Below are 11,127 nucleotides of genomic sequence, written 5' to 3' on the forward strand. Positions count from 1 at the left end.
GGCGTTGTATTGGTTTTTCGGAAGTGTTAGACCTGTGGGAGAAAAACTGAAGTACCTGGGAAAGGCCATGGGATATAGAAATATTTTTTTCACATTTTATTTCCTTGTAAAAACAGGTAAATCAATAGGGATTTTAGTACGGATAAGTACCCAGTGAACGGTTCGTTTAGCTTTTTTTATATTGTTCTGGGAGGCGTTGTATTGGTTTTTCAGAAGTGTTAGACCTGTGGGAGAAAAACTGAAGTACCTGGGAAAGGCCATGGGATGTAGAAATATTTTTTTCACATTTTATTTCCTTGTAAAGGCAGGTAAATCATTAGGGATTTTCCTACGGATAAGTACCCAGTGAACGGTTCGTTTAGCTTTATATATTGTTCCGGGAGGGCGTTGTATTGGTTTTTCGGAAGTGTTAGACCTGTGGGAGAAAAACTGAAGTGGCTGGGAAAGGCCATGGGATGTAGAAATATTTTTTTCACATTTTATTTCCTTGTAAAAACAGGTAAATCAATAGGGATTTTCTTACGTCTAAGTAACCAGTGAACGGTTCGTTTAGCTTTTTATATTGTTCCGGGAGGGCGTTGTATTGGTTTTTCAGAAGTGTTAGACCTGTGGCAGAATAACTGAAGTACCTGGGAAAGGCCATGGGATGTAGAAATATTTTTTTCACATTTTATTTCCTTGTTAAAACAGGTAAATCAATAGGGATTTTCGTACGGATAAGTACCCAGTGAACGGTTCGTTTAGCTTTTTTTATATTGTTCCGGGAGGGCGTTGTATTGGTTTTTCAGAAGTGTTAGACCTGTGGGAGAATAACTGAAGTACCTGGGAAAGTCCATGGGATGTAGAAATATTTTTTTCACATTTTATTTCCTTGTAAAAACAGGTAAATCAATAGGGATTTTCTTACGTCTAAGTACCCAGTGAACGGTTCGTTTAGCTTTTTATATTGTTCCGGGAGGGCGTTGTATTGGTTTTTCGGAAGTGTTAGACCTGTGGGAGAAAAACTGAAGTGGCTGGGAAAGGCCATGGGATGTAGAAATATTTTTTTCACATTTTATTTCCTTGTAAAAACAGGTAAATCAATAGGGATTTTCTTACGTCTAAGTAACCAGAGAACGGTTCGTTTAGCTTTTTATATTGTTCCGGGAGGGCGTTGTATTGGTTTTTCAGAAGTGTTAGACCTGTGGCAGAATAACTGAAGTACCTGGGAAAGGCCATGGGATGTAGAAATATTTTTTTCACATTTTATTTCCTTGTTAAAACAGGTAAATCAATAGGGATTTTCGTACGGATAAGTACCCAGTGAACGGTTCGTTTAGCTTTTTTTATATTGTTCCGGGAGGGCGTTGTATTGGTTTTTCAGAAGTGTTAGACCTGTGGGAGAATAACTGAAGTACCTGGGAAAGTCCATGGGATGTAGAAATATTTTTTTCACGTTTTATTTCCTTGTAAAAACAGGTAAATCAATAGGGATTTTCTTACGTCTAAGTACCCAGTGAACGGTTCGTTTAGCTTTTTATATTGTTCCGGGAGGGCGTTGTATTGGTTTTTCGGAAGTGTTAGACCTGTGGGAGAAAAACTGAAGTGGCTGGGAAAGGCCATGGGATGTAGAAATATTTTTTTCACATTTTATTTCCTTGTAAAAACAGGTAAATCAATAGGGATTTTCTTACGTCTAAGTACCCAGTGAACGGTTCGTTTAGCTTTTTATATTGTTCCAGGAGGGTGTTGTATTGGTTTTTCGGAAGTGTTAGACCTGTGGGAGAAAAACAGAAGTGGTTGGGAAAGGCCATGGGATGTAGAAATATTTTTTTCACATTTTATTTCCTTGTAAAGGCAGGTAAATCATTAGGGATTTTCCTACGGATAAGTACCCAGTGAACGGTTCGTTTAGCTTTATATATTGTTCCAGGAGGGCGTTGTGTTGGTTTTTCGGAAGTGTTAGACCTGTGGGAGAAAAACGGAAGTGGCTAGGAAAGGCCATGGGATGTAGAAATATTTTTTTCACATTTTATTTCCTTGTAAAGGCAGGTAAATCATTAGGGATTTTCCTACGGATAAGTACCCAGTGAACGTTTCGTTTAGCTTTATATATTGTTCCGGTTGGCCGTTGTATTTGTTTTTCGGAAGTGTTAGACCTGTAAGAGAAAAATGTAAATGGTTGGGAAAGGCCATGGGATGTAGAAATATTTTTTTCACATTTTATTTCCTTGTAAAAACAGGTAAATCAATAGGGATTTTCTTACGTCTAAGTACCCAGTGAACGGTTCGTTTAGCTTTTTATATTGTTCCGGGAGGGCGTTGTATTGGTTTTTCAGAAGTGTTAGACCTGTGGGAGAAAAACTGAAGTGGCTGGGAAAGGCCATGGGATGTAGAAATATTTTTTTCACATTTTATTTCCTTGTAAAAACAGGTAAATCAATAGGGATTTTCTTACGTCTAAGTACCCAGTGAACGGTTCGTATAGCTTTTTATATTGTTCCAGGAGGGTGTTGTATTGGTTTTTCGGTAGTGTTAGACCTGTGGGAGAAAAACAGAAGTGGTTGGGAAAGGCCATGGGATGTAGAAATATTTTTTCACATGTTATTTCCTTGTAAAAACAGGTAAATCAATAGGGATTTTTGTACGGATAAGTACCCAGTGAAAGGTTCGTTTAGCTTTATATATTGTTCCGGGAGGGCGTTGTATTGGTTTTTCGGAAGTGTTAGACCTGTGGGAGAAAAACGGAAGTGGCTGGGAAAGGCCATGGGATGCAGAAATATTTTTTCTCATTTTATTTCCTTGTAAAAACAGGTAAATCAATAGGGATTTTCTTACGTCTAAGTACCCAGTGAACGGTTCGTTTAGCTTTTTATATTGTTCCAGGAGGGTGTTGTATTGGTTTTTCGGTAGTGTTAGACCTGTGGGAGAAAAACAGAAGTGGTTGGGAAAGGCCATGGGATGTAGAAATATTTTTTTCACATTTTATTTCCTTGTAAAAACAGGTAAATCAATAGGGATTTTTGTACGGATAAGTACCCAGATGTAGAAATATTGTTTTCACATTTTATTTCCTTGTAAAAACAGGTAAATCAATAGGGATTTTCCTACAGATAAGTACCCAGTGAACGGTTCGTTTAGCTTTATATATTGTTCCGGGTGGGCGTTGTATTGGTTTTTCGGAAGTGTTAGACCTGTGGGAGAAAAACGGAAGTTGCTGGGAAAGGCCATGGGATGTAGAAATATTTTTTACATATTTTATTTCCTTGTAAAGGCATGTAAATCATTAGGGATTTTCCTACGGATAAGTACCCAGTGAACGGTTCGTTTAGCTTTATATATTGTTCCTGGAGGGCGTTGTATTAGTTTTTCGGAAGTGTTAGACCTGTAAGAGAAAAATTTAAAAGGTTGGGAAAGGCCATGGGATGTAGAAATATTTTTTTCACATTTTATTTCCTTGTAAAAACAGGTAAATCAATAGGGATTTTCTTACGTCTAAGTCACCAGTGAACGGTTTGTTTAGCTTTTTATATTGTTCCGGGAGGGCGTTGTATTGGTTTTTCAGAAGTGTTAGACCTGTGGGAGAAAAACTGAAGTGGCTGGGAAAGGCCATGGGATGTAGAAATATTTTTTTCACATTTTATTTCCTTGTAAAAACAGGTAAATCAATAGGGATTTTCTTACGTCTAAGTACCCAGTGAACGGTTCGTTTAGCTTTTTATATTGTTCCAGGAGGGTGTTGTATTGGTTTTTCGGAAGTGTTAGACCTGTGGGAGAAAAACAGAAGTGGTTGGGAAAGGCCATGGGATGTAGAAATATTTTTTTCACATGTTATTTCCTTGTAAAAACAGGTAAATCAATGGGGATTTTTGTACGGATAAGTACCCAGTGAACGGTTCGTTTAGCTTTATATATTGTTCCGGGAGGGCGTTGTGTTGGTTTTTCGGAAGTGTTAGACCTGTGGGAGAAAAATGGAAGTGGCTGGGAAAGGCCATGGGATGTAGAAATATTTTTTTCACATTTTATTTCCTTGTAAAAACAGGTAAATCAATAGGGATTTGTGTACGGATAAGTACCCAGTGAACGGTTCGTTTAGCTTTATATATTGTTCCGGGTGGGCGTTGTATTTGTTTTTCGGAAGTGTTAGACCTGTAAGAGAAAAATTTAAATGGTTGGGAAAGGCGATGGGATGTAGAAATATTTTTTTCACGTTTTATTTCCTTGTAAAAACAGGTAAATCAATAGGGATTTTAGTACGGATAAGTACCCAGTGAACGGTTCGTTTAGCTTTGTTTATATTGTTCCGGGAGGGCGTTGTATGGGTTTTTCAGAAGTGTTAGACCTGTGGGAGAAAAACGGAAGTTGCTGGGAAAGTCCATGGGATGTAGAAATATTTTTTTCACATTTTATTTCCTTGTAAAGGCAGGTAAATCATTAGGGATTTTCCTACGGATAATTACCCAGTGAACGGTTCGTTTAGCTTTATATATTGTTCCGGGAGGGCGTTGTATTGGTTTTTCGGAAGTGTTAGACCTGTGGGAGAAAAACGGAAGTTGATGGGAAAGTCCATGGGATGTAGAAATATTTTTTTCACATTTTATTTCCTTGTAAAGGCAGGTAAATCATTAGGGATTTTCCTACGGATAAGTCCCCAGTGAACGGTTTGTTTAGCTTTATATATTGTTCCGGGTGGGCGTTGTATTGGTTTTTCAGAAGTGTTAGACCTGTAAGAGAAAAATTTAAATGGTTGGGAAAGGCCATGGGATGTAGAAATATTTTTTTCACATTTTATTTCCTTGTAAAAACAGGTAAATCAATAGGGATTTTCTTACGTCTAAGTACCCAGTGAACGGTTCGTTTAGATTTTTATATTTTTCCGGGAGGGCGTTGTATTGGTTTTTCAGAAGTGTTAGACCTGTGGGAGAAAAACTGAAGTGGCTGGGAAAGGCCATGGGATGTAGAAATATTTTTTTCACATTTTATTTCCTTGTAAAAACAGGTAAACCAATAGGGATTTTCTTACGTCTAAGTACCCAGTGAACGGTTCGTTTAGCTTTTTATATTGTTCCAGGAGGGTGTTGTATTGGTTTTTCGGAAGTGTTAGACCTGTGGGAGAAAAACAGAAGTGGTTGGGAAAGGCCATGGGATGTAGAAATATTTTTTTCACATGATATTTCCTTGTAAAAACAGGTAAATCAATAGGGATTTTTGTACGGATAAGTACCCAGTGAACGGTTCGTTTAGCTTTATATATTGTTCCGGGAGGGCGTTGTATTGGATTTTCGGAAGTGTTAGACCTGTGGGAGAAAAACGGAAGTGGCTGGGAAAGGCCATGGGATGTAGAAATATTTTTTCTAATTTTATTTCCTTGTAAAAACAGGTAAATCAATAGGGATTTGTGTACGGATAAGTACCCAGTGAACGGTTCGTTTAGCTTTATATATTGTTCCGGGTGGGCGTTGTATTTGTTTTTCGGAAGTGTTAGACCTGTAAGAGAAAAATTTAAATGGTTGGGAAAGGCGATGGGATGTAGAAATATTTTTTTCACGTTTTATTTCCTTGTAAAAACAGGTAAATCAATAGGGATTTTCGTACGGATAAGTACCCAGTGAACGGTTCGTTTAGCTTTGTTTATATTGTTCCGGGAGGGCGTTGTATTGGTTTTTCAGAAGTGTTAGACCTGTGGGAGAAAAACGGAAGTTGCTGGGAAAGTCCATGGGATGTAGAAATATTTTTTTCACATTTTATTTCCTTGTAAAGGAAGGTAAATCATTAGGGATTTTCCTACGGATAAGTACCCAGTGAACGGTTTGTTTAGCTTTATATATTGTTCCGGGTGGGCGTTGTATTGGTTTTTCAGAAGTGTTAGACCTGTAAGAGAAAAATTTAAATGGTTGGGAAAGGCCATGGGATGTAGAAATATTTTTTTCACATTTTATTTCCTTGTAAAAACAGGTAAATCAATAGGGATTTTCTTATGGATAAGTACCCAGTGAACGGTTCGTTTAGCTTTATATATTGTTCCGATTGGCCGTTGTATTTGTTTTTCGGAAGTGTTAGACCTGTAAGAGAAAAATTTAAATGGTTGGGAAAGGCCATGGGATGTAGAAATATTTTTTTCATATTTTATTTCCTTGTAAAAACAGGTAAACCAATAGGGATTTTCTTACGTCTAAGTACCCAGTGAACGGTTCGTTTAGCTTTTTATATTGTTCCAGGAGGGTGTTGTATTGGTTTTTCGGAAGTGTTAGACCTGTGGGAGAAAAACAGAAGTGGTTGGGAAAGGCCATGGGATGTAGAAATATTTTTTTCACATGATATTTCCTTGTAAAAACAGGTAAATCAATAGGGATTTTTGTACGGATAAGTACCCAGTGAACGGTTCGTTTAGCTTTATATATTGTTCCGGGAGGGCGTTGTATTGGTTTTTCGGAAGTGTTAGACCTGTGGGAGAAAAACGGAAGTGGCTGGGAAAGGCCATGGGATGTAGAAATATTTTTTCTAATTTTATTTCCTTGTAAATACAGGTAAATCAATAGGGATTTTCGTACGGATAATTACCCAGTGAACGGTTCGTTTAGCTTTTTATATTGTTCCGGGAGGGCGTTGTATTGGTTTTTCGGAAGTGTTAGACCTATGGGAGAAAAACTGAAGTACCTGGGAAAGGCCATGGGATGTAGAAATATTTTTTTCACATTTTATTTCCTTGTAAAAACAGGTAAATCAATAGGGATTTTCTTACGTCTAAGAACCCAGTGAACGGTTCGTTTAGCTTTTTATATTGTTCCGGGAGGGCGTTGTATTGGATTTTCGGAAGTGTTAGACCTGTGGGAGAAAAACGGAAGTGGCTGGGAAAGGCCATGGGATGTAGAAATATTTTTTTCACATTTTATTTCCTTGTAAAAACAGGTAAACCAATAGGGATTTTCTTACGTCTAAGTACCCAGTGAACGGTTCGTTTAGCTTTTTATATTGTTGCAGGAGGGTGTTGTATTGGTTTTTCAGAAGTGTTAGACCTGTGGGAGATAAACAGAAGTGGTTGGGAAAGGCCATGGGATGTAGAAATATTTTTTTCACATGTTATTTCCTTGTAAAATCAGGTAAATCAATAGGGATTTCTGTACGGATAAGTACGCAGTGAACGGTTCGTTTAGCTTTATATATTGTTCCGGGAGGGCGTTGTATTGGTTTTTCGGAAGTGTTAGACCTGTGGGAGAAAAACGGAAGTGGCTGGGAAAGGCCATGGGATGTAGAAATATTTTTTCTAATTTTATTTCCTTGTAAATACAGGTAAATCAATAGGGATTTTCGTACGGATAATTACCCAGTGAACGGTTCGTTTAGCTTTTTATATTGTTCCGGGAGGGCGTTGTATTGGTTTTTCGGAAGTGTTAGACCTATGGGAGAAAAACTGAAGTACCTGGGAAAGGCCATGGGATGTAGAAATATTTTTTTCACATTTTATTTCCTTGTAAAAACAGGTAAATCAATAGGGATTTTCTTACGTCTAAGTACCCAGTGAACGGTTCGTTTAGCTTTTTATATTGTTCCGGGAGGGCGTTGTATTGGATTTTCGGAAGTGTTAGACCTGTGGGAGAAAAACGGAAGTGGCTGGGAAAGGCCATGGGATGTAGAAATATTTTTTCACATTTTATTTCCTTGTAAAAACAGGTAAACCAATAGGGATTTTCTTACATCTAAGTACCCAGTGAACGGTTCGTTTAGCTTTTTATATTGTTCCAGGAGGGTGTTGTATTGGTTTTTCAGAAGTGTTAGACCTGTGGGAGAAAAACAGAAGTGGTTGGGAAAGGCCATGGGATGTAGAAATATTTTTTTCACATGTTATTTCCTTGTAAAAACAGGTAAATCAATAGGGATTTCTGTACGGATAAGTACGCAGTGAACGGTTCGTTTAGCTTTATATATTGTTCTGGTTGGGCGTTGTATTTGTTTTTCGGAAGTATTAGACCTGTGGGAGAAAAACGGAAGTGGCTGGGAAAGGCCATGGGATGTAGAAATATTTTTTCTCATTTTATTTCCTTGTAAAAACAGGTAAATCAATAGGGATTTTCGTACGGATAAGTACCCAGTGAACGGTTCGTTTAGCTTTTTATATTGTTCCGGGAGGGCGTTGTATTGGTTTTTCAGAAGTGTTAGACCTGTGGGAGAAAAACGGAAGTACCTGGGAAAGGCCATGGGATGTAGAAATATTTTTTTCACATTTTATTTCCTTGTAAAAACAGGTAAATCAATAGGGATTTTCTTACGTCTAAGTACCCAGTGAACGGTTCGTTTAGCTTTATATATTGTTCTGGTTGGGCGTTGTATTTGTTTTTCGGAAGTATTAGACCTGTGGGAGAAAAACAGAAGTGGTTGGGAAAGTCCATGGGATGCAGAAATGTTTTTTTCACATTTTATTTCCTTGTAAAAACAGGTAAATCAATAGGGATTTTAGTACGGATAAGTACCCATTGAACGGTTCGTTTGGCTTTATATATTGTTCCGGGAGGGCGTTGTATTGGTTTTTTGGAAGTGTTAGACCTGTGGGAGAAAAACTGAAGTGGCTGGGAAAGGCCATGGGATGTAGAAATATTTTTTTCACATTTTATTTCCTTGTAAAAACAGGTAAATCAATAGGGATTTTCTTACGTCTAAGTAACCAGTGAACGGTACGTTTAGCTTTATATATTGTTCCGAGAGGGCGATGTATTGGTTTTTCGGAAGTGTTAGACCTGTGGGAGAAAAACGGTAGTGGCTGGGAAAGGCCATGGGATGTAGAAATATTTTTTCACATTTTATTTCCTTGTAAAAACAGGTAAATCAATAGGGATTTTCGTACGGATAATTACCCAGTGAACCGTTCGTTTAGCTTTTTATATTGTTCCTGGAGGGCGTTGTATTGGTTTTTCAGAAGTGTTAGACCTGTGGGAGAAAAACTGAAGTAGCTGGGAAAGGCCATGGGTTGTAGAAATATTTTTTTCACATTTTATTTCCTTGTAAAAACAGGTAAATCAACAGGGATTTTTGTACGGATAAGTACCCAGTGAACAGTTCGTTTAGCTTTATATAATGTTCCGGGAGGGCGTTGTATTGGTTTTTCGGAAGTGTTAGACCGGTAAGAGAAAAATTTAAATGGTTGGGAAAGGCCATGGGATGTAGAAATATTTTTTTCACATTTTATTCCCTTGTAAATCTGGTAAATCAATAGGGATTTTCTTACGTCTAAGTAGCCAGTGAACGGTACGTTTAGCTTTATATATTGTTTTGGGAGGGCGTTGTATTGGTTTTTCGGAAGTGTTAGACCTGTGGGAGAAAAAATGAAGAGGCTGGGAAAGGCCATGGGATGTAGAACTATTTTTTTCACATTTTATTTCCTTGTAAAACAGGTAAATCAATACGGATTTTCTTACGTCTAAGTAACCAGTGAACGGTTCGTTTAGCTTTTTATATTGTTCCTGGAGGGCGTTGTATTGGTTTTTCAGAAGTGTTAGACCTGTGGGAGAAAAACTGAAGTAGCTGGGAAAGGCCATGGGTTGTAGAAATATTTTTTTCACATTTTATTTCCTTGTAAAAACAGGTAAATCAATAGGGATTTTCGTACGGATATGTACCCAGTGAACGGTTCATTTAGCTTTATATATTGTTCCGGAAGGGCGTTGTATTGGTTTTTCGGAAGTGTTAGACCTGTAGGAGAAAAAATTAAATGGTTGGGAAAGGCCATGGGATGTAGAAATATTTTTTTCACATTTTATTTCCTTGTAAAAACAGGTAAATCAATAGGGATTTTTGTACGGATAAGTACCCAGTGAACGGTTCGTTTACCTTTATATATTGTTCCGGGAGGCTGTTGTATTGGTTTTTCAGAAATGTTAGACCTGTGGGAGAAAAACGGAAGTGGCTGGGAAAGGCCATGGCATATAGAAATATTTTTTTCACATTTTATTTCCTTGTAAAAACAGGTAAATCAATAGGGATTTTCGTACGGATAAGTACCCAGTGAACGGTTCGTTTAGCTTTTTATATTGTTCTGGGAGGGCATTGTATTGGTTTTTCAGAAATGTGTTAGACCTGTGCGAGAAAAACTGAACTAGCTGGGAAAGGCCATGGGATGTTGAAATATTTTTTTCACATTTTATTTCCTTGTAAAAACTGGTAAATCAATAGGGATTTTCTTACGTCTAAGTAGCCAGTGAACGGTACGTTTAGCTTTATATATTGTTTTGGGAGGGCGTTGTATTGGTTTTTCGGAAGTGTTAGACCTGTGGGAGAAAAAATGAAGAGGCTGGGAAAGGCCATGGGATGTAGAACTATTTTTTTCACATTTTATTTCCTTGTAAAGGCAGGTAAATCAATAGGGATTTTCGTACGGATAAGTACCCAGTGAACGGTTCATTTAGCCATATATATTGTTCCGGGTCCGCGTTCTGTTGGTTTTTCGGAAGTGTTGGACCTTTGGGAGAAAAACTCAAGTGGCTGGGTATGGTCATAGGATGTAGAAATATTTTTTTCAAATTTCTACCTTGTAAAAACTGGTCTATCAATAAGTATTTTCGTACGGTTAAGTGCCAAGTTATCTGTTAATTTACCCTTATATGTTGTTCCGGGTGGGCGTTCTATTGGTTTTTCGAAAGTGTTAGACGTGTGGGAAAAAAATTTACATGGTTGGGAAAGGCCATGGGATGTAGAAATATTTTTTTTTCACATTTTATTTCCTTGTAAAAACAGGTAAATCAATAGGGATTTTCGTACGGATAGGTACCCAGTGAACGGTTCGTTTAGCTTTATATATTGTTCCGGGTCGGCGTTTTAATGGTTTTTCGGAAGTGTTAGACCTGTGGGTGAAAAACTGAAGTGGCTGGGAAAGACCATGGGATGTAGAAAGATTTTTTTTAACATTTCTTTCCTTTTAAAAACCGGTAAATAATAGGGATTTTCATACAGTTCAGTACCCACTGAACGGTTCGGTTAGCTTTGTATATTGATCCGGGTGGGCGTTGTATTGGTTTTTCAGAAGTGTTAAACCAGTGGGAAAAAAGTTTACATGGTTGGGAAAGGCCATGGGATGTAAAAATATTTTTTCCACATTTTATTCATTGTAAAAATTGGTCAATCAATAGTTATTTTCGTGAGTTTAAGTACCAAGTGAAC

The sequence above is a fragment of the Paroedura picta genome, chromosome 9 (genome assembly GCF_049243985.1).
Source record: "Paroedura picta isolate Pp20150507F chromosome 9, Ppicta_v3.0, whole genome shotgun sequence".
Lineage (NCBI taxonomy): Eukaryota > Metazoa > Chordata > Lepidosauria > Squamata > Gekkonidae > Paroedura > Paroedura picta.